This window comes from Anabrus simplex, chromosome 2, assembly GCF_040414725.1.
Source record: "Anabrus simplex isolate iqAnaSimp1 chromosome 2, ASM4041472v1, whole genome shotgun sequence".
NCBI classification, from domain to species: domain Eukaryota; kingdom Metazoa; phylum Arthropoda; class Insecta; order Orthoptera; family Tettigoniidae; genus Anabrus; species Anabrus simplex.
The window spans coordinates 503,818,675-503,844,339 of NC_090266.1; positions in this window are offsets into that span (position 1 = coordinate 503,818,675).

The window sequence follows — 25,665 nt, forward strand, 5'->3', positions numbered from 1 at the left end:
GGTCTGAAACCGCACTGGTTTTCATCCAACTTCCTCTTAACTACTCATCGCACACTCCCTTCCAAGATGCCAGTGAATACTTTGCCTGGTATACTAATCAATATGATACCTCTATAGTTGTTGCAATCCTTCCTGTTCCCTTGCTAATAGATAGGTGCAATTACTGCTTTTGTCCAATCTGAAGGTACCTTACCAACACTCCACGCTAATTTTACTACTCTCTGAAGCCATTTCATCTCTGCCTTCCCACTATACTTCACCATTTAAGGTCTAATTTCATCTATACCTGCTGCTTTATGACAATGGATTTTATTTACCATCCTTTCCACTTCCTCAAGTGTAAATTCACCAACATCATTTTCCTCCTCCTCATGAGCTTGGCTGTTCGCAACACCACCAGAAAGATTTTCTTTTATCTTGAGAAGATGTTCAAAATATTCCCTCCACCTGCCCAGTGATTCCCTGGGATCTATTATGAGTTCACCTGAATTACTCAGAACACTGTTAATATCATTTTTCCCTCCCTTCCTAAGATTCTTTATTACTGTCCAGAAAAGTTTCCCTGCTGCTTGACCTAGCCTTTCCAGGTTATTACCAAAATCTTCCCTTGACTTCTTTTTGGAATCAACAACTATATGTTTCGCTCTGTTTCTTTCATTTACGTACAATTCCCTGTCTGCCTCGGCGCTTGTTCGGAGCCATTTCTGATAAGCCTTCTTTTTACGTTTACAAGCTGCTCTCACTTCATAACTCCACCAAGATGTTCGCCTTTTCCCATCTTTACACACAGTTGTCTCTAGGCATTCCCTTGATGTTTCTCTACAGCATCCCCGTATGCCACCCATTCTCTTTCTATATCCTGAAGCTGTTTAGTGTCTACTGTTCGAATCTTCTCACTAATCATGTCTATGTACTTCTGTATAATTTCCTCGTTCTGGCGATTTTCTAAATGCGTGCTCGGTTTGCCCGGAAGGACGTGGGTTCGAATCACCGTCAAGAAGTCGTAAAATATAAGAAACGAGATTTCCACTTCAGGAGTTGCATATGGCCCTGAGGTTCACACAGCCTACACTAAAAATGAGTACCAGGTTAATTCCTGTGGGCAAAGGCGGCCGGGCATAGAGTTAACCACTCTACCCCATCGCGTGCTGAGGTTAACAGTGGTGAAAGACTTTACCTTCCACTCCTCCAAGGGCCTTCATTGCCTGTACGGAGGTGACTTTTCTTTGCCTTGCAGATTTTCTACCTTTATTCGTTTGCAAACAGATTTCATTTTCTCTATCCTATGCCTAGTGATACATAGTTCACTACTGATCAGATAGTGGTCTGTATCATCGAAAAATCCCCGGAGAACTCGTACATTCCTAACAGATTTCCTGAATTCGAAGACGGTTAAGATATAGTTTATTATGGATCTGGTACCTCTGGCCTCCCATGTGTAGCGGTGAATAGCCTTGTGCTTGAAAAATGTACTCGTAACTGCTACTAAACCCATACTAGCACAGAAGTCCAGCAAACGCTTCCAATTCGCATTAGCTTCCATACCTTCCCCACATTTACCAATCACCCTTTCGTATCCTTCAGTTCTATTTCCAACTCTCGCATTGAAATCGCCCATTAGCACTATCCTATCATTGCTGTTGACCCTGACCACGATGTCACTCAATGCTTCATAAAACTTGTCAACTTCATCCTCATCTACACACTCGCATGTTGATTACACTGAGACATTTCTCGTCCTAATTCCTCCAACTGGCAAATCTACCCACATCATTCGCTCATTTACGCGTCTAACAGAAATTATGTTGCGTGCAATGGTATTCCTGATAAAGAGCCCTTTCCCAGACTCTGCCCTTCCATTTCTAACACCCGTCATGTACACTCTGTAATCCCCTATCTCTTCCTCGTTATCTCCCATTCCCCGAATATCACTTACTCCCAGCACATCCAAATTCATCCTCTTTGGTTACTCAGCAAGTTCTGCTTTCTTTCATAAATAAGCCACATTAATATTGATAGCCCCCCATCGAATTCCATTTCGTTCGCCAAGTTGTTTCCAAGGAGTCCCTCGCCTGTCAAATGGGAGTGGGACTCCGTTACTCCCACAGGTCCGAGGCTTGCTTAAAATGTTCTGAGCTCGGTAAATTCACGAAGCAGGATGCTACCCTACTTACACGCAGTACAAGTGAGGATCTCTTCTCTAACGGGTTATGGACCACTGGTGGATAGTATAGTCCTAGCCGCCTGAGCAAAAGGAGGGCCATGACTCAGAATATGTCCGAGATGCCCACTCCCATTCCATAGCATCTGGTATCCCGACACCCAGGACCACTTACTAGGCCACTCAGCTCTTGCCCATGGTTAACGCACTAGGATGTGACTACAGTAACCAGCACCATGAACCATATTACACTCTTAATTCCTTCTATCACAATTTTCCCAGGTTGAGTCGGTGACATGCCAACAGGTGTGTTATGTGACCTGACATGATTTTTCTCCTTTCGCCTGCCGGTTCCATTGGGCTCAAGTCACACATGTAGGGTGGGAACCTGACTATTATGTGACCTTCGGCTGCTAGGATAGATTTAACGTGCTACACTATCTCTTCAAAGGAATATCTTCCATGAGAGAAAATGGCGTAAAATTTCTCATTTTTTAAATCCCAACGCACGCCGTATGCTCTCAGGTAGTCCAGCATATATTTATTTAAAGAACCTGGAGGTTAGTCCATTGAAATCACACAATACTGCAATTCTACTAAGCTTGGGATGACATTCTCCTTCATCTATTATTAGAAGTTGCCTGCATTCATCTGCATAATGCATTACCGCTTTTTGGATCAGCTGACAGCCGCTTTATACGGACCCTGAAGTCTTACCCCTAAAATGCACACAATTATAATTCTATTACGGGCATTTACATTTCTTAAGACTCTTGTAACCCCATTCATAATTTTTCAACGTCATCGCAGACGCGTGGTGGCTGTAATATTTTTATTAAAGTATGATGGCCCGTAGTGGATGCCGTACTGCTCCTTGCCATCGACTGCGGTGTTCAGCTAGCCGGTTTGCTTGCTCCAAGTTGGTGTTGAGCAGGGTTTCTACGATGTCAGTCCAACGGGTGGCGGCCTGCCATGCCGTCGCTTTGCGTAAAGGCTCGCTCCCACCTACTGGAAACGAATCGAACCGAACAACCGAAATGTCCACTCGACCACTCACATATAGCGAAACATAATCGAACAGCATTCTACGGGAAGCTTCAGGCTTGCAATGGATGGTCTGATAGAAGCTGTGAGGAGGCAGAAAATTACTAGACATGGAAGAAGTCTCTGGGTGCATGAAATTAACAAGAGAGCCGAAAGGAAAGTTTTCAGACATATTTTAATGTTTATTGCGCGATGTAAGTCTCGGCGGTACTTAAGAGTTACTGTATTGCAATTTCAACACTTATTTCAGATAGTAGAATTTAACAAATAAATAAATTTGACAGGAAGAAATGATACTTCAGATGAACCGGGAGTCTGTGATCATTTTAAAAACTACTTTAATGCAGTAGACTGATAGCCTCAACATTATTATTATTACATTTTTAACAATTTGCTTTACGTCGCACCGACACATATAGGTCTTATGACAACGATGGGGTACGAAAGGGCTAGAAGCTGTGCAGGCCTAGCGCATTCATAGATCTCCAAATATCCACCCCCATCGACTCGCTGTGATTTCTTCTGACGCGGGGCTAATTCTTTCCGGCATTGAATATGGCTGCTGCACGTATCATTCAAAGACTACATTCTCTCAATTGATCACTACGATAATTATCAAATAAGTAGAAAAATAAAATATAAGGAACTTAACATGTTCTTTGGCTTTAATCATTTAACTGCATTAATCTAGATAACCAGTAAAGTTATTAATAATAATTTCGTATGGCTATTTCTAGCCGAGTGCAGCCCTTGTAAAGCAGAGCCTCCGATGAGGGTGGGCGGCATCTGCCATTTGTAGGTAACTGCGTGTTATTGTGGTGGAGGGTAGTGTTATGTGTGGTGTGTGAGTTGCAGGGATGTTGGAGACAGCACAAACACCCAACCCCCGGGCCATTGGAATTAACCAATGAAGGTTAAAATCCCCGACCCGGCCGGGAATCGAACCCGGGACCCTCTGAACCGAAGGCCAGTACGCTGACCATTCAGCCAACGAGTCGGACAGTAAAGTTATTAACAACGAGAGTTGTTAATATCTTATTTAGTTAGAGCAAATTTACGTGTATTTGTCAGGTATTAATCAGTTCAGAAAATTCAAGATCAGCATTGAGTTTATTAATAATTACCTAATAGAGAATACGGATAAGTATCGGTATCCGAGAGAAAGAGCAGAACTGCCAACCGTACCGCACGCTCAACTTGAGTTGGAGCTGTGACCGCCGATAACTTTTAATTACTGGCTAGCTGACCAAAAAGCATCTGATAATTGAATATTAAACCCTTTTGTGCCATGAGTCACGGAAATATTAATTCGCTGTGTAATGACTGAAATATCGAACTGTTAATATTATATAAGAAGGCAGAAGTAATTGGGTTAAATTTGATGGTGTTCATTATATCAGTAAAAATTTATTATATCAGATTCGTTTCAACTTGTTGGTGTTATATAAAATGGCTCGATGCTTGGTGCTAACGCGGTAAAACATCAGCCTGGGTTAATCTGTCTAGTAAATTTGATTGTACTCATTTTTCAGAATTAAATCTGTAATTGTTATATTCCATTACATATGGTTAATTATTCAAAAGCAATACAGACAATTAATTAATTAATAGTAGTTTATCGGAACTGACAATTGCGGAGCTAATTATCCCACATTTGAAACAACGTGCTTTCAAGGCAAGCACTGCGAGTAGAACGTGATGGGAAACATGTAGAACGATGTAGACAAAAGGCATGGCATACTTTGGATTACACACTTGATGGTCAAATTAATTTCTAGAAAGTAGCCATTGGTTTCAGCATGTGCCAGCTAGGGACCACTAAGGTGTGGTCATTTTGTGTGTCCAATTATATCTAATCTCGGATGAGATGGGTAGGAAAGTGGTGGGATTATTTCTTGAACATAAGCCGCCAATGCTTTAGTGAATTATTAAGTCTTATTTTTCTTCTTCTTATTATTATTGTTATTATTGTTCTTTTTATATGTCAGCCACGTGGTGTAAAGAGAACGTTCCTGCCCCTTATCTGGTGGCCCCATGTTCGATTCCCGGTCAGGCCACCTGGACCTGAGGGTTCGAGGTCCACTCAGCCTACGTGACTGCAGTTGAAGAGTTATCTGACAGTTAGGTGGCGTCCCCGTTCTATAAATCCGACAATAACGACCCAGAGGATGCATCGCGCTGACCACGCGTCCCCTGAAGATCTGCTGGCCTTCGGGCTGAGCAGCGGTCGCTTGGTAAGCCAAATCCCATCGGGGTTTTTGTGCCATTGTTACTATTTTTAAAGCGATACAGCAAGATATGGACTATGAACCCATAAGCAAACGGTGTTTCCTCAAGCTTATGAGTACACCTTTTGTTTCCATTCCTATCGAAGGGTTTTCAATCTCCTGTTTCTGTCGTTCTCCAGTTGATAGGTTCTGCAGTTTAATGCATCTTTCAGGATTTTCTCTCAAATATGTAACTTCCTTCGTAACAAGGTGTCTGTCGTGAAATTCCGCTGGTTTTGTGCTTATATCCTGTACAGTAGATCTCTGTGCACGTCTCTCCCCCATCAGGGATGAGTTTTTCATTTCTCCTGATGTGCAAGTATCTTACATTCCAAATTCTCTCCAGGTTCATTCTCTTCGAATGCCCATGAAAATTCAACCCCCTTTTTCGCAGTATGGTGGATACATAATCTATATTCGCATACAGTTCCTTGTTGGACCTCAGATGGAGCGTAAACCATTCTGACAATTTCTCGGGCTTCAAAATTCTCCTCAGGAAATTTCATTTTTTCTTTTCAATCAAGCTAGGGTCTCGGTGCTAGACAGGCACTATAGTCTGACTGCTTTAGAGTAGTATTTCAATTTTCAAGGAGATGGATCTGGATTTGTAGATATAATGGCACTGCTTAAATGCCATTTCCAGCTTCCCAGCTCTTACTCCCAGCGCTTACCTTATATTATCATAGGGATTAAGGATTACACCTACTTATTTTAATTTTTTATTTCACTGAATAGCTCCATTCGTTGTCAAAATCTTGTGGGATGATTCCACCTCCTCCGAGTACTTGTACCCCATCTTTTCAAAGAAGATCCAAAGGTGGACTTTGCAGATATTTCTTGCAGTATTTCAATCTGCTCCACTGTTGCTTGTAGGTGAACGTCACATGAGAGTATGTACCTGTAAGAGTTTGTTGGATCAGGACGTCTGGTCAGTTCTAAATTTCCTGAGAATGTTGGTAAATGTCCTGCGGTTCACTGAATCATTCGCTCGTTTTGAAATCCGAGAAGTTTGTAACCAGTCCATTTGTTTCATTGCCTGATTCTGAACAATGATTTCAGGTTACAGAAATGCGCTGCAAAAGATCACCTAGCCTTGCTTTCCCCCAACAGTTTATCTAGGTGAGGTTATACCCTATGCTGCGGTTCTTTCTCGAATACCTAGTAGGTAATGGAGAGGAGAGAAATGTCCCTGGAATTGTTAACGTCCTTTCTGTTCCCTATCCCTATGCTTTGCAAGGGACAAATTAATGAGTCCCTTCACCCTTTTAGGATTTCCTTCGTTGCCCAGAAATTGCGAAGAGTCTTTCCAACAGTTTCACCGCGTTTTATCCAGAGCAATCGCGTGATTCCGCAGTGATGGAGTCATTCTAGGAGCCATGTTATTTCCTAACTCCGTAATTATATCACTGAATATTTCTCTATCGGGGAGGCGGGATGTGAATCTCGTAGGTATCCTGGGATGCTTCGAAGGATGGTCTTCCCTTGGGGGAGAGAAGTGTGTCATATTTGAAGAGTTTATGAATATATCGAGCCAGATGTTTGCAGTTGATCCTGATGGTCGTTATGAGTTTTCCTTAGTCATCCTTGAAGCACAGGTTTCCTGGAGTGAATCCATCAACTCCGTTCTTGAAAACCGGATAAAAACCCCGGTTTTGTTCTTCTAAAAAATTCTTCAATGGCATCCTATTTGTTTCCTTGCGTGCGTTTGGTTCACATTCCTGAGAATTTAGGCTTTCTGTTCTTTCTGCTCACTAAATCCATCAACGTCCTGATCGTTTAACCGCCATCTGCGCCATGCTTCTTATATATTATGCTGTGCTTCCTAGCACTTGTCATTTCAACATGGTTGTTTTTTTATTGCCAGTAGTATTGTCTGTTGAGCAGCATTCTGAATTCTAGTAGCCATTTCGTTCAATTCACATGAGTCCAAGGTATGAAGATTATTCCGATACTTCTCCCCAACACTGCGATTAACTTTGAATTCTTCGATCGTAAATAATTTGAGTTTGGATGGGTTTTTTAATTTGGTTTGAGAATGAACTTAATCGTAACTCTAATCAAGTGTTGGTTGGCGCATTTCTGTACTCTGTCCTTCAGTATCTCTCGGGGACTGGAGGTTGCCACGTGATCAGTTTTAAAATCTCAAAAGTTCGAATTTGGGGATCGCCATGTAATAATATTCCTCGTCTCTTTCTTCAACCGGGTGGACAATAAATTCACAGACTTCATTTAACATTTGCCCTTTCTTCTTAGTCCTTCTATGTCCCGGATACTCCCCTCCGATTTTCCAGCATTTCCTTTCTTTCCCAATGTGTGCATTAAAATCACAGGCTAAGATAGTTACTTACTGATCAGACACTTTCAAGCACCGACCAATATCCTCGACATTAGTAGCATTCCCTTTATTGCCGTGGTGGAACGGCGCTTGGGTAGTGAAGGATGGAGAACTCAATTTTGAAAGATGATGTATTAATTATCAACAAAATTACTATTATTATACAATTGTATTCCATTAATTTAGGTAGTTTTTCGAGACTGTATACAGTCTTCATAATTTTCGAATTATATCACTGTGTATTGTACGTTCTGAATGAGTGTAAGGGAGGGACCTGATCTCTAACTTCGCTGCATACAAAGGCATCCAATAAATTAAATGTATAAATAAAGTAATAAATCCTACACTGGCTCGTAAAACAAAAGGCCATTCCCAATTCGGCTGGGGATTTGTCCTGTTACCAGGCTTGTTCCATGGATGGCAATCCTTTCAAAATTCGTTAATTACCCATTGCCGATACTTCATCTAACACAAACCTTGTTTTCGAACTACCGAGAGCTTGATTTTATACACGTTGAACACCGTAACCAGTTCCAATTGTTTGCCAGCCCGCCTCCTAGCCATGATTGTTAAGACATCAAGTCTATATGGCCTGATACCGTGGATAGCCAGTTGGAGTCCCGCTGAGTGAAAACAGTTTCACCGTCATAATGTTGACCACTTTTTCTAAACACTTGATTGCGTGCCAAAAGGCTAGAATTATTCCATACCTCTCTCCAGTCTTCATATGGATTGGGGACATATGACGCTGTTAATGGTGACTGAACTGCAGAAGTATTGAAAAGAAAAGAATAGAATTGAGTAATTTATGGTAATTACAAAAGATTGTAATAGGAGTTGAGTCATGGCTGAGAAATGATATACTGGATGCAGAAATTTTTCCTAGGAACTGGAGTGTGTATCGTAGAGATAGGATAGGAATGGTAGGAGGGCGAGTGTTCATTATGCTGAAAGATGAATTTGTAAGCAACGAAAAAGTTTTTTTTTTTTTTTGCTAGTTGCTTTACGTCGCACCGACACAGATAGGTCTTATGGCGACGATGGGACAGGGAAGGGCTAGGAGTGGGATGGAAGCGGCCGTGGCCTTAATTAAGGTACAGCCCCAGCATTTGCCTGGTGTGAAAATGGGAAACCACGGAAAACCATTTTCAGGGCTGCCGACAGTGGGGTACGTACCAACGAAAAAGTTTAAGACGACAAACATTGTATTCTAGGTGTAAGGCTCATCTCTCAAGGTAGTAGGCAACTTGATGACTTTGGAGTGTACAGACCGGGAAAGGTTAGCGCTGACACTGATTCGGAATTATTTGATAAGATAATCAGCTATGTGGGAAACGATATGGAAAGGAACGTGATTGTAGCGGCTGATCTCAATTTACCGAATGTCCATTGGGAAGGTAATGCGAACGACAGGAAGCATGGTCGACAAATGCCAAATAAGTTAATATTGGAAGGACAACTGATTCAGAAAGTGACGGAACCAACTAGAGGGAAGAATATTCTGGACGTGGTGCTGGCAAAACCAGATGAGCTCTATAGAGAAAACGAAGTAATAGATGATATTATTGATCACGAAGCTGTTTTTGTCGTAGTTAAAAAAAAATTGAAATAGATAGAAAGGTCTTAAATTACGACTATTGGGCAGTACTACATGGCCGATAAAATAGGCATGAAGGAGTTTTTATAAAGTAACTCTAATCGGTGGAAAACGATAAATAAAAATGTGAACAGACTTTGGGATGGGTTTGAAGCAATTGCTGAAGGATGCTCAAACAGGTTCGTACCTTTCAAGGTGGTAACGAATGGTCTTAAGATCCTCTATAATATAACAGAGGAGTAAAGAGACAAAGAAGGCGGTGCAGGTTGGAAGGCACTATAATTAAGAATGGCTGTAGAGGTAAGGAGAAATTGAAGGAACTTACTAGGAAATTGAATATAGAAAAGAAGTCAGCCAAGGATAACATGATGGCAAGCATAACTGGCAGTAATGCACATTTTAGTGAAGAATGGAAGGGTATGTACACGTACTTTACGGCAGAGACAAGTTCCGAGAAGGGCATTCCTGGAACCATTGATGAACAAGGGGAGCGTGTATGCGAGAATCTTCAAAAGGCAGAAGTATTCAGGCAGCAGTATGTAAAGATTGTTGGTTGCAAGGATAATGTCCAGATAGGGGAGGTGACTAATTCTAAGAATAATTAAAATTTACCTATGGTAACAACGGCATTTACAATAAGATACAAAATTTGAGAAATAGAAAAGCAGCTCGAGTGGATGTGTTTCCGGGGGATATACTAAACACATATGGATTGGGTTATAGTGCCATATCTGATGTACTTATTTGATTATTATTTTCATGAAGGAGCTATACCAAATGAATGTATAGTTGCTATAGTAGCCCCTGTGTGTGAAGGAAAAGCTGATAGACATAAAGGTAAAAATGACAGGCCAGACTGTTTGACATGCATTCCATGTAAGTTTTGGGAAGGCATTCTTTCTGATTATACTGTATTACACATGTTTTCGAAATTATCAAATGCTTCGACAGAAGGCAGCTTGAGTTTAGAAAAGGTTATTCCACTGAAGCTCAACTTGTAGGATTTCAGTATGGTTTGGCAGACATCTTGGATTTAGGAGGTCAAATTGACTGTGTCGCGATTGACCTATCTAAGCCACATGATAGGGTAGATCATGGGAGACTTCCGCCAAGCATGAGTACAATTCGACTTCAGAAAAGAGTGACTGAATAGGTGGCTATGTTTCTAGAAAATAGATTTCAGAGAATTAGAGTAGGCGAATGTTTATCTGACCTTGTAATAATAAAGAGGGTAATTCCTCAAGGCAGTATTATTGGACATTCATGATTTCTTATATATATAAACTAGCTTCGCTCGCGTGAACTTCGTAATTTGATAAAAGTGATCGTTCCTCGGCACTCTACTACGACATTACCTGAAAATTCCTAAAATATAAAAACTCACCGAAAAATTCAATTTCATTTTCTCCAGAAACTCTTTGCAAACCACGTTTATGGTATTGCCTACTGGGGCTAAGATAACCGTGCAACATAGAACTGTACATGAGAGAAAAAGTCTCCTCTCAACTTGAAGAAACATGTTTCTTTGTTTATAAGGAGATTCCAAATACCAATTTCCACGTTCGTAACGTCTTCAGTTTTTAGGTTATCAGTATCCCCATAAAAGAATTCAACCCCTTTATCAGTCTTTCTCCCAACCCCAACCCCACCTCAGTGGATTTTCCAAAAACAAAAAGTACATGCTTCTTTATTTTTTTAAGGAGATACCAAGGGTCACGTCTCTGTCATCTTCAGTTTCTGATTTAGAAGCATCCACATAAAAAAAATATTCAGCTCTTTTTCACTTCTTTTCACCCTCATTATGTGCCTTTCCCGGAAACAAAGAAACGTTTACCTTTGTATTACAGGACTTCCCAAGTACCAGGTTTTATGTCTCTAACATATTAAGTTTTAACATATACTGTAGATATACCGGTACTCATTTTAAAAATTCACCCGCTTTTTACATTCTTTTCAGCCCTTTATGTGAATTTCCGGAAACAAAAAATGCGTGTTCTTTTATTTTTAAAGGAGATTCAAAATACCAACTTTCACGTGTGTGACATCTTCAGTTATTGAGTTATAAGTATTCTTTTTAAAGAATTCAAGTTCTTCTTCACTTATTTCTACACCCTACCCCCATAAGTGGACTTTCCGAAAACAAAATATACGTGCTTCTTTATTTTACAAGGAGATACAAAATACCACCTTTCACGTCTGTAACATGCTCAGTTTTGAGTTATAAGTATCCTCTTAAACAGACTCCTTAATTACTTATTTTCACCCCGCCCCTTAAGTGGACTTTCCGAAAACAAAATATACGTGTTCCTTCATTTTAAAGGATATTCCAAATACCAATTTTCACGTCTGTAACAGCTTTAGTTTTTGAGATATAAGTATCCCCATACAAAGAATTTAACTAAATTTTCAATTCATTCACCTCCACACCCCCGTCCCGTTAAGTGGATTCTTCGAAAACAAACGAAGAACTGTTTATTTATTCTTAAAGGAGATTCCAAATACCAATTCTCACGCCTGTAACAACTTAAACTTTTGATATACGTATCATCGTACAAAGAAGTCAAATACATTTTCTCGTCGCCATAAGACCTATCTGTGTCGGTGCGACGTAAAGCCCCTAGCAAAAAATTAATACATTTTCAATTCGTTCACCCCACCTTAAGTGGGATTTTCGAAAACAAAGGAATACATGTTTCATTAACTTGAAAAAATCCAAATACAAATTTTCATGTGTGAAAAATCTTCAGTTTTTGAGATAGTAATCTCATAAAAATAATTAAACTCCTTTTTTCGCCCCAACCCCGTTAAATTGATCCCCCTCATAAATGCTCGTTTCTTTACTTTTAAAGGAGATTCCAAATACCAGTATTCAGGTCTGTAACCTCCAGTACTTCAGGTATAATTATCCTCATAAAAATAACTCACTTTTTAATTCTTTCACCCTCCCCCATTGAGTGAATTTTCCGAAGAAAAAAATAAATGTTGTTTTTTCAAAAGGAGCTTCCAAACACCAATTATCACGACTGTAACATCTTAAGATTTTGAGATATATGTGTCCTCATAAAAGGAATTCAACACCTTTTTACCCGCCCCTATATCAGCCGGGTTGATTTTTCCCCCAAAAATCCGTGTTTCTTTTTTTAAAATTTATTTTACGCCCACATTGGAGACTGAAATCAATCTATATACATTCAAGTCTTATGAATATTGGTTACAAATTTGGTTGATGTTACTTCTTTTGTTCCCAGAAATGCTTCATTCTCTGCCCTGGCTGCCCGTTCTACGTCAGTTATGTTGTACTGTTTGCGTTTATAGGTCTTCAGTTTAAGTCTCACGTCGTTATTTCTCAGGATCCTCTTCTTTTCTCTGTTTTCAATTTCAATTCCAAAAGTAGTTGAATAAATGTCTGAATATCCTAGTCTCTGATAGTCGTGATTTGTGACAGAAAAAAAAACTCTTGTTTTCCGCATTTTATCCATTATAGACTCAGTCTCCTGGTATACGACTTCATTAGGTAGTAGTCGCCATTGTCCATCTACTTGGCGTTTTTTGTTTAGAATTGTTCTAATGATTCGTCTATCTATTTTCTGTAATCTATCTGTAGTTGATTTCGTATTCAAATTGAATAAGGTTTCACTAGCATAGGTTGCTTCAGGATTAATAACGGAGTTGAAGTGTTTAAATGTTGCATTTATTGAGGGAGATTTCTTCTTGTAGGTCGGCCAAGTAATGTGTTGAGCTTGTTTTAATTTGGTAATTCTATTTTAAACGGATACTTTCTCTTTTTTGTTGCAAGTTATAATCTCTCCAAGGTATTTCAATTTATTAACAACCTTAATTTATTTGTTATTAGTCAGTGTGATAGGTGATGTTTCCACATTGAAGGATGGCATCATTTCCGTCTTTTCAAAGGAGATTTGTAACCGAAATTTTGCTGCTATTCGTTCTAATTCCTTTATTTGGAGTTTAGCCTCTTCCACACTACTTGCAAGTATCGCAAGGTCATCTGCAAATGTTAGACAATTGTGTTTGATATTTTTGCCAACCTTGATGTTTGGCTGACATTTCTTAGACCATTCTCGCACAACTTTCTCCAATGCACAGTTAAACAGTATTGGTGAGAGATCATCCCAATTTCGAAGTCCAGTCCGGATTTCAAATGATTCAGACAACTCTCCTCGGAATTTAACTTTTGCTCTAGTGTTCTTGAGGATAACACCAACGAGATAAATGAGTTACTGGTGTAACCCAAATTCTTTAAGGACTTTAAGTAATGACCACGATGAATAGTGTCATATGCTTTCTTGAAGTCAACAAAAGTGATAACTAGCTTTTTGTTTCTCATTCTTTTGTGGTTCATGATCCACTTAAGACTAATGATTTGGTTAGGACAACTCCTTCCAGGTCGAAATCCCCCCTGATACTCTCCAAGTTCTTGGTCGAGCTGTTTTTTGAATTCTCGTGAGGATAATTCTAAACCGGATCTTATATGTGATATCAAGTAGAGAGATCCCTCGGTAATTATTTGGATCCAGTCTATCCCCCTTTTTGTGTATTGGATGAATTATAGCTGTATTCCATTCTGCATGCAGTTTTTCAGAGTTCCATATGTCTATGACGTGTTTGCCGTCTTTCTTTCTTTCTTGTTAAAGGAGACTCTAAACATCAATTTTCACGCCTGTAAAAACTGTAGGCTTTATTAGAAGTAAGTATCCTCATACAAATAATTCAATTGATTTTCAGTTCTTTCATCCCCCTTAATTGGATTTTACAAAACAAAAGGAATACACGTTTCCTTACTTTTAAAAGAGATTCCAAATACCAATTTTCACGTATCTTTAGTTTTTGAGATATAAGTACCCTAATACAAATAATTCAACTTACTTTTCCACTCCTTCACCCCACAACCTTCACAGTCCTAGCCCCACCGCATCCCACCGCCGCCGAAAATCTATATGTGTTAGTGCGACGTAAGATAAATAGCATAAAAACCTACGCACACGGGGCTCTTGTATTTACAAATACTCAGTCAGTGCCGGCCCTGTATTCTAGGGGTAGCGAGCCTATCTCTCGCCCGGAGGCCCCGGGATCTATTTCCGACCAGGTCAAGGATTTTTATCTGGATCAGAGGAATGATTCCAAGTCCAATCAGCCTACGCAATTGCACTTCGGGAGCTAGGAGATAGCAGTCCGGTCTAGAAAACCAAGAGTCACTGTCGATAGGATTCGACGCACTGATCACGCGTCAGGCAATGGTCGCTAGATAGTCCAAAGCCCACTAGAGCACCAGTGCCAAAGAATTTCCTAAGTAATCTCGTGCTCTGTCAATGTTTGGTTCCGTAAACATGAACACTTGGAGATTGTGAGTAACCAAGAGCACTGCATAAGCAGTCAAACAACACGCATTCTGACTGCATAGATAAACGTTATCAAAGTAAACACAGATATCGTAAACTCTAACTCCGTAAATAATTATTATATTATATCCACCAACTGCAAAAACTGAGGAAAATACATCTTGCCTATGCCTCGTTTTAACTATGAAATCTCTATGTCGCTTTTATTTTATTTATTTTTTTGCTAGTTGCTTTACGTCGCACCGACACAGATAGGTCTTATGGCGACGATGGGGCAGGGAAGGGCTAGGAGTGGGAAGGAAGTGGCCGTGGCCTTAATTAAGGTACAGCCCCAGCATTTGCCTGCTGTGGAAATGGGAAACCACGGAAAACCATTTTCAGGGCTGCCGACAGTGGGGTTCGAACCTACTATGTCCCGAATATTGGATACTGGCCGCACTTAAGCGACAGCAGCTATCGAGCTCGGTATATGTCGCTTTTAATTGTGGTTCTGACTACAAATAGAGAGCAGATCTCTCGATTTCTAATATCCCCCGATTAAAGCTTGATTTACACTAATATTAATTAAAGAGCACGTTTCTAAAACTCAGTAAGTCATTTTTTGAGGAAATTAAGAATTAATTTTGGTATTAATTGTAATGTATAGAACAACCTATGTCGCTAATATTTTATTCCAGAACGCACTATCTCATCCTAAAATGTGGCGTTGGAAATAATATTTTTCTCCAAAACTGTACGAAGTCAGGCTGTGATGTCTTCCAAACTCTGCCAAATCAAATACCCATTCCTACGACTTAACTCCTATTTCCCATTCCTTTTGAGGGAATAGCGTGTTACTGTGTGAAAAGGAGGAAGAATGAAGTTTCCACAAGGAACGCAACAAAATATTGCCAAAGAAGAAGAAGGATGTTGAAGAACTTCTAATGTTTGTTTCTCTGTCTGAAGAAGCTGTTATACTACAATAAAGCTCTGGAGAACTTCATAGATGATGCAGATGTGGATGATCACACAAAAGTGTACAGTGTTGAAGAAAAGCCATTTGTGTAATGTTACGCAGCTCTTAAAGCTAGTAGTATAGTGTTAATCGATCAATCAATACTGATCTGCATTTAGGGCAGTCGCCCAGGTGGCAGATTCCCTATCTGTTGCTTTCCTAGCCTTTTCCTAAATGATTTCAAAGAAATTGGAAATTTATTGAACATCTCCCTTGGTAAGTTATTCCAATCCATAACTCCCCTTCCTATAAATGAATATTTGCATTGGTTTTTTTTTCGGCCACGGTATCCTGACTCACTCCCCTCTATTGAAAGGAGAACCCCCTCCGGCGGTAGTTGTGTTCTTGAGCTTTCATTGATTTAATATTTCCAATTAATTTTACTATTCAATTATTTTTAATGTTCGGTATTTAACAATTCTACAATCGTTTGTTTACCTCACTGCCCTCCAAAGAAAATTTCGGTACCCTCACATTTCAGAAAATCCGCATTTTTACATGATAACTTGTAAATCTGTCGTTTCTCTATACGTACGTTAATATGAAAGTCAATAAGAAAAATCTAGAATCAGTCACTAAGATTCCAATGTTTTTAGTGCTTTCTACCGTTCTTCCAAAGGTGTAACCTACAATATGCATGTAGATATTTTAATTAAAACTCACTAAGTTTTTAACTGTTTTCCAGAATTGACGTTAGTCAAGAGACTTACTTTACGTTGGCCTGGTAGCATGCCGAGCACGGGTACAGGCATATACTTCCACAGTATCACACTTCTCAACCCTCCCTGTTGTCTCTTTCCTCTTAGATTAACAGCATGTCAGAGACAATATAGATTAGAGTCGATCACCACGTGGGGTCCCCCTAGTTGATTTAGCTGCCTGGGAGACTGATTATCTTGGATCCGGTAGGGGTATTTCAGTCGCCTTGACGAGGGGTACTGTAATGTATTCGAAACTTCGACAATTGTAGGGAATGTACAGAAGACGAAAACATGAATCAACCCGGAAGAAGAACTAAATATCCCAAGGCATTGTTTGCCATCTGTATGATCTTCAGCATGCCAGAATCAGTGCTTGTATTGCCACCTGTAGAGGTTACTGTGCGTACTAGTATGGGTGTTTCAGGGCGGCTCCATACCTAGTACCTCTGAACCGCTTGAGCTATTGATCTGAAAATGTTATAATTTCATAACTCAAAATGTATTTTTCTAAAATACACCTTGACTGAATTTCATATCTCCCAAAGGGTGTGCTACATTTTTCTGGCAGTATATACATTACATTACAGGCAATGCATATGTGTTATGAATTGTAAGTTTTAAAGACCACTGATATTTGTTTACCGGGCCTAGATTCTCTGGTGAACGAAACCTATTGAATAAAATAAGAAATAAGTAAACGAATTCGGAACGCTTATAGTTGCTACTAAGAGCTGATTCAATATTTCAGTTCACAACTTCTTAACCTTTTGCTATGAGTAAGAATAAAAGAAAAAATAAACAATAAGGAATAAAAATAGTAAGAATAAAAACTTAACAAAACCGGTTGAAGAGTTTGAATGTGAAAGTTGGTTGTTGATAGAGTCTGATGGGTTCTGACTCGCCACAGTTTTAAGAGGGATGCAAGGAACAAATTATGAACTTCAATTAACATTTCGAGACTAAATAATATTACTGGTTTTACGTCAAACTAACTACTATGGAGACTGCGATCATTGGATCATTCATATAAAGTTTGCGGATGACGATAATAATATTAAAATTGGTGAAATGCACCTCAGATGGGAGCAGGAGATGTTGAAAATCTAAGCATTGCTGAACAAGTGTAAAGAACTGGTGAACAGTTTCCAACACAGGGAAGTCTAAAAGAATATCCTACGGAAAGCCGAGGTTTACACCGGACTGTAGAGCTTCTATTTAGTTAAGTTTTTTTAAGCTTCAAGTTAATGCCAGTATGTTTTCATTTCGACTTTGACATAGTAGTGCAAATCTTGTTTTTTGCTATTTCGAAGTATAGAAACATATGTAAGGTGTCCTCAGAGGGAAATAATACGAGTAATCAATTACGTTGGCACGTGTCTGTGTAAGAGGAATAGACCACGCAATGTAATGGCGGGGTCTCATCACCGAACTGACATCCAACACTTGCTTTGTGTCAGGTAAGGTGGTGTGCAGCAAGGCTCGAGTGGATCTGAGACGGGAGGCGACTCCTCCACATCATGGTGGCATTGCGCAGTAATACGAGCCACACAACCACACCTCCCCGTTATACTAATTATCACTTCGTCTTGTTTCATTACAGTAGTCTCAATGACACGATATTGGAGGCAGGAAGGTAATTAGCTTTGCCTTGGTAGCTTCTCCAGGGAAACTGGAGAGGACTTGGTGGACGGCTTGCAGTAACCACAGCGTAGGTGTAGTCAACAGACAAGAGACTCTAGCCAATGATTTCTTATTTACATACCCTTGTAGTGAGTACAGTTAACCAGCATGTTCTAGTGTTAAGCTTCTTAAATGCCCGTTCTGGGATTAATTCTGATTCTTCCGCCAATTTAAGAGTGATTTGAGAGGCAGGAACGGGTGGCCTTTACGGTAGACACCACAGTAGAGAAATATATTGGGCTCAAATTCCACCTTTGACTATTCTGGAAATAGTTCTTCGAACTTTCCCCTCTTCATCCCCAAGTGAATTTCTGTTTTAAAAATTAAGCCAGGTAAGAGCCGGTTTCTATCCGAATGTATCTGAATTAAGTACATCATTCATAGTCTAATAGTGGGAGAGTCGGGCAACACAGCAGCACAGATGATCAGAATTCAAGCACAATAATCACAAAATATGACGTGTTCTAAACAAGAAGCTCCTAGCTTAACCAGAAAAGAGAAATGAGATTAGCACATCAAGGAAGAAATTTAAAGAACAGAGTTATTTATAAACATCTACAATTATAACATCATGATAAGTTATTTACAGTTTTATGAAAACTATTGAAATTTTAGAGCGAGGCAAAATTAAAAGTACTGAAATCAATATGAACGATTTAATATATTGTAAGACGTTTTCAGTCACAGCTCCACGCACTCAACACTTAATAGTTTGAATTATGTACAAATAAATGGTACATGTTTCAAAACGGAAAGTATTTATACGATTTTCAGTAGATTGCGTTGATATGAATATGCAAGGAGAGGTTACACAGTAGAATGTTTGGCTCAAATTTAGAGGGATAAAGAAGCAAAGGCATACTCATAGGACATATGTTCAATGGTACAGATCAAGATGAGGACTTGGAGCGAACTTCAAGTACGGTTGTCAGGGGAGTTCAAGGAAGTTCCCAGAAGTATGCAGACTGAACAATGAAACGCAAAACAATAGGGTGAATTCTATGTAGGTATGTATATATGTAAATGAACAACGAAGATACTCTGTTCCGGTAGCAGAATTTTTGTTGCCTTTGTTATTACAAAATAAATAAATTAAGGCAGTGCCATTGTAGGTGACCGTTCATAAATTGAATCAACATTGACTGGAGCTGTAACGAAATGCTCAGTATCTCTGTTTACTTCAACCACTCCTCGCGCTGTTAAGTCTCTATAACATTCGCACTGCTGGAAAGGGAAAACCACTTCGTAAATCGTTCTACAATGAGTTTCTAGTGATACTGACCGAATGGCTAGTTGTAGCAAATAACAGTTTTCAAAGTGAACAATAAACATCACAGGCGAATTAAACAGAAAGAACTTCCGATAAATTGTTTCGTAATTAAAGAGGAGCAGGGTCAATAGATCTTGTGCGTGCTTACATAACATCTTCTTGTTGTTGTTCTTCTTCTACTACTACCGCTTTTCCCACACCTGCGGGGTCGCAGGTGCGAACTGTGTCGCACATTGGATTTGGCCATGTTTTACGACCGGATGCCCTTCCTGACGCCAACCTGATATGGAAGGATGTAATCACTATTGCGTGTTTCTGCGGCGGTTGGTAGTGTAGTGTGTTGTCTGAATATGAAGAGGAATGTGTTGGAACAAACACAAACACCCAGTCCCCGAGCTAGAAGAATTAATCAAACACGATTAAAATCCCCGACCCGGCCGGGAATCGAACCCGGGACCCTCTGAAACGAAAGCCTCAACGCTGACCATTCAGCCAATGAGTCGGGACGTGCTTACATAACAACATGGAATATTAAATGCATAAGTGCACTAAGCTGAGAGATTTACAGACCCATGATGATGATGATGATTATTATTATTGTTATTATTATTATTATTATTATTATTATTATTATTATTATTATTATTATTATTATTATTATTATTATTATTATTGTTAATGTGTTATGAGGTTAAAATCTAGGTCGAAAATTCACGTAGAGAGCCACAATTCTCATGAATGTATGGAAAGGTAAACACAAGGTACGGTGGCATGCAGATTTCAATGTTTGCCTCTACCAAGAAGGTCTTTCCTGATATATAGACATTTACTCACCTCAAAGACAGTAATTTGTAAGTTAAAGAAAATAAATATTTCATTAAATTATTCCTTGGGGTGTAATATTTTCATACTAAAATGATATACGGAAGAAATTTAATTCACAATGGAAAGAGAAGCCCAAGAAAAAGAAAAATTGAAAGTGAAACGAGATAATCACTTCTAAAATAAAGTACCGAACGGCGTTTGTAAACAAAGAGAGCACAAACATGTATATACACACATTCATACGTAGAGATGAACAATAAAAAATTATCGCATTTCTAGAGACGTGAAATATAAGGGAGTCCATTTCCGCTGTTTGGCTTTGTACAGGCAGCTGAATGCGTTTTGCAACACGGCCTGTAGAACTCATGCATTCTATATAAGTCGCCCTCACTCTACGTTCTGCCCCTCTACCCACTCCATTTATCTCTCCTCCTTGTGACATGAACTTGCGCACACTACATGCAACGCTCCCACACAGCGCACAGACTCAGTTGTAGGCTACACAATCCGCGCCTTCAAAAACAACTGTTTCGAACCCCGTCATAAACGAAGGCTTTTTGTTCCCAAAATGAATACAACTTGATGAAGTCAAGCAAAGAACACACCAAGTTTGGCCGAGCTAATATCGATGCTAAATGCTTCACTCAACACTGACACGACATGCGACAGGCTGGGCTTAGTAGCTCAGGCGGTAGAAAGCAGGCCTTCTGAGCTCAATTCGGCAGATTCGATCCCGGCTAAGCCCGGTGGTATTTGAAGGTACTCAAATAAGCAAGCCTCCTGTCGGTAGATTTACTGGCACATAAAACAACTCGTGCCAGACAAAATTGAGACAACTCGGCGTCTCCGAAAACCGTAAAAGTACTTAGTGAGACGTAAAACTAATAGCATTATTATTATTAGTATTGACATCCGTCAAGAGAGCAAGTACTTGCTCTCGTCCAAAACAGCATTATCTGCATTGGTGAGGCAGAGATTCCATGTAGCGTTTTGCCTAGGGCTGCTCGGAGTTGGATACGGCATTGGTGAGTGTCTGAGTGTCCACCGGGCACTGGTTGGATAAATATATTATTACGGATACGTTCTGGGGCTTAGAAGATGAGAGAGCAAGTACAGATTCTTTGGCTGTACCCCTCTTAGTAACCACTTACAACATGCGAGCTGTGCAGGTAATGAATGCACCCTTTCACTCTACCCAGAGGGAAGACAAACACTTTCCATACATCCTAATAATTAATTTCCCCTTCGTTCCGCAGTGTTCAGAACTTTACTTAAAGTTTTACCGTTGAAATTATTCGCCATTGCTCTGCTTACAGCTTCTCTCTATAGGTATAATCCGTCCAACATCAACACCTTCCAAACTCATGCCTGTGCCTTCACCAAAATGGCGTCGTTCTTCCATCTACATGGCGTACACTGGTTGCCTGGTTACGGTGTCGGTATTTTGTCCTCGCTAAACTGTCGACGTTAAATTGCATACGCTGATTCCAGATAGATTCTCAGACGCAAAACATGTCGATGTTAAACAGATTAGTTGAAACATCACAGGAGAACCTGTTCTTAAACTCGGTGGAACTCATGCAGGCGACCAATTTTTCTGGATATCTATACACAATCCGTGAACGATTACGAGAATACGGACTACACTGCAGAAAATCTGCCACGAAAGAGTCTCTACCCGATGAACAGGTGGTCGATCTGTGCGCCTTTGCCGAGATGGAGTTAAATAGTAATTGGGATTATGTGATCTTCTCTGACGCGTCTTCTTTCAGTCTGGCGGAAGTCGGGCCAGTTCATAGTTAAAGGCCACGGGGAGACCGAGTTGAGAATAGTCATATAGCTGAGTGTACACGCAGTGGCCATATATCTGTGTTGTGTTGGGTTGAATATCTTCTGATAGGACTGGCATGCTTCATCATATTGATGATCGTCTCACATCGGATCAATACATGGAAATTCTGCACAATATTGTGGTTCCGAGTGTGAGAGAACGCTATCCAGATGAGGTAATACTGTTCGTGCAAGACAACTTACCAATCCACACGAGCGGTTGGGTTCAGGGCTGTTTTCATGAACAGAACTCAATTGAACTACTTAGTTGGGTCCCCGGAGCTCCTGACTTGAACTCCATTTGAAATGTGTTGTCAAGATGGATACGCCATACAACGAAACACTGGCCTCACCATTCCCGCGTTCGCATGATGCATTTTGGGGTGTGTGGTTGGGCGCATGGGACGAGATCGCTCTAGAAAACGAATACTTTATAAAGCTTGTTGAGTCAGGCCGACGGATATTGGACGAGGTACTAAGTCACGTCTAATACAGGCCTTTTCAGCACTATCATAATCAAAAGCACACTGCCAGATTTTCGCGAAATTATACACACGTATTTTTTCTGATCTACAGTAGTATTGGGATAGGTACATTTCCACTTGAGGGAAACCACTCTTTATTTATCTTCCCGTTACGACAGGTTGCTAAACGGCAAAGTATGGTAGCAGCATTTAACAAAATAGTGTTAGGTATATGTTCAGTTTTGAAGTACTTAAAATGTTATTGTAATAACACACATGTTACCTGGTTATACCTAGTTAGCCTTTAAAAGTGGTAACAGCAATGACATATTTTACACCTGAATTAATTTTTTATCTTTGAAATGATTACCAAGAATTTCAGAATTGCTCCAATAGCCCCTATCATCAGCCACGCAACCTCCAATTCCCTGATGCTGTACTCTTACTTCTTATAAGGAACTGTAGGTTCAAAAATGTTTGTCTCGAAAATTTACTCTATGTGACTGTTCAAAATCTACCTGAGAGGCCAAGGCAATTACACCTAGGCGACATACTCCACCTCATGCCTACCTCTTTCACTGAATGGTCAGCGTCGAGGATTTTGGTACGATTCCCGGACCAGCTCAGAAATTTCAACCTAGTATGGTTAATTTCGCTGACACTAGACCTATACTGCGCGTCATGGACGGTGACAACCAAGTTTAGCGAGGTTCTGCGCAGTCATGTCATTAGTCCGCAGACAACCAATCAGCTTGGTAAACGTTTTGAGCTTGTGGTGGCGTGGAAACTAATCAATGTAAAGTTTATAGTAAGTGAACCGTTATTATTTTGTGATATTAGCGGTAATAGTGAGTAGCATAAGCGAGATACCAAGTGTTTAATGTACACTGCGTGGCTAAAAGTCACGGGAAGGCGTGCCCATTATAAAATGTGCCATGTATGACCCCTGAGCGTTGGAGCTAGCTGCGGCGTAGCTGAGCAGTCTTCACAGACACCAGTGTCGTGGAGATGGCAACACGTCATAAGTTCACGGACTTTGAATGTGGGATGACCATCGATGAGTCACAGCATTGCAGAGATTAGACGCGATTTCGGGTTCCGATGTCAACAGTGTCGAGGGTGAATCTCCAATATCGCAGAGAGAATGTTACCACCCGTGTAAACCGCCACACAGGAAGATCACGGGTGTTTAACGAACGGACACCACGTCGCCTCCACGTGGGCGTGACAGTGTGGCGTATGCCCCATTAACTTATGGATCCTGCGTGTCAACAAGGTTCTGTCCAGGCGGGATGTGGCTCAGTTCTGGTCTGGGCGGCGTTCACATGGTCGCAATTAGGCCCCATTGTCCGGCTGCAGGGAGCGCTGACAGCTGCACGTTATGTGGATAGTCTTTCGGAATATCTGCATCCTTTTCTGGCCATAGAGTACCCTGACGGAGATACCATTTTTCAACAGGACAATGCTCAATATCACACCTGTGTGGTGGGACGCAGGTGGTTGGAGGAGCACTCCAGTGAAGTTACGACCATGTGTTGGCCCTCCAGATCCCCGATCTTAATTCAATCGAGCATTTGCGGGATTCTGTCGATGTTGGTGTACGTTACATGAAACTCGCACCAACTGCACAAGGCCAATTGTGGGTAGCAGTGCATGATGCGTGAGTTTAGATCCATGCAGAATGGTTCCAACACCTTGTAGATTAAGAATGCCTCGCCATATTGCTGCCGTTTTGAGGGCTCGAGGAAGATCAACTCGTTATTAACATGACATTCAGTGTCTTCCCATGAGTTTTTGGCCACTCATTGTGCATGAATACTTCAAGCGAGAATCAAATGCAGACATGCCGATTCACGACGTTGCCAAGTCACAGGAACGAACAGCTGAAGCTTGTGGTAATAGCCTTAGAAATGTACAGATAATAATTAAGGAAAATAAATGTTCATTAGAGGAAAGTGGTGGCCTATTATTACAGTCGAAAGGTAAACATCACAAATGTGAAGAGACTTTGACGAATTTAGATGGTTTTATTCTATATGTTCATGGGCGCAATATACTCGTACATGACATGTATGCTGCAGGTGAAACACCAACTGCAAGGAAACTGTGGTGAGGGCTGTGCAAGAAAATGAATCTGTGTGATTCCAGTGAAGTACTACGTTAATGCTAAGTATTTTTAAAGGTTATGAAATGTAATGATGGTGGAAAGTTCTTTATCGTATGTTCTGATATCCCTGCTGTAAGAGCCATATGCTTGAGGATAATGCATCAAATTAGGCAAGAAGGAAAGGTCCAAATTTATTACTTAGATGAAACTTGGGTAAATCAGCACCATACCAGAAGTACTTGCTGGAAATCGAATGATGGATTAGGGGTTGTGAAATTCTGGTAAGGGCGGTCGTTTAATAATTTGTCACGTTGGTTCCGCTCTTTCACGATTCATTCTTCACACAAATTCCTGTTTATGTCCAAACATACCTTTAACAGTTACTACCATAGTTAAATGAATGCGGTGACTTTTACTGAGTGGTTCAATGTTCAGCTTTTATCCTATCTAGCTTCATTGTACGTAATTATAATTTATGATGCTACCTACCTTCCAGTTATAAGGGATAAAGCGCCAAGTACAGGAGTAAGAAGACTGATATTGTAGCATGGCTATCCTGTAAGTTAGTTCTACACTCGGCTTCCCAAACACGAGCGGAGTTGTTGCAGCTGGTTAAAATGCATAAATCGCGCGAAAAAAGGCTACGAACTTGGCGCTTTCTCTCGTGAGCGTGGTCATAGTGTTGTACGCTTGCCGTCGTATCACTGCCATTAAAATCCACTAGAACTTGTATGGGCACAGGTTAAGGGATTCATGGCAGATAAAAACACTCTTTTCTAAATTGCAGACACGAAAAAATTATTTCATGAAGCTATTGAAAGTATTATATAATACAGCATAACCTGTATTCGGCATGCTGAAATCATCCAAGAAGATAACTCCAATCTAGAGGTTATTAAACACAACTCTTTGGAACCTGTGATCATCAACCTGCAAGTATCTGCATCGGATACGGACACGAGTGATGGAGAGGACGACACGGAATAATAAATGTCATATGGTGGGTTTTATTTTACTTAAAAGCTCTGACAAC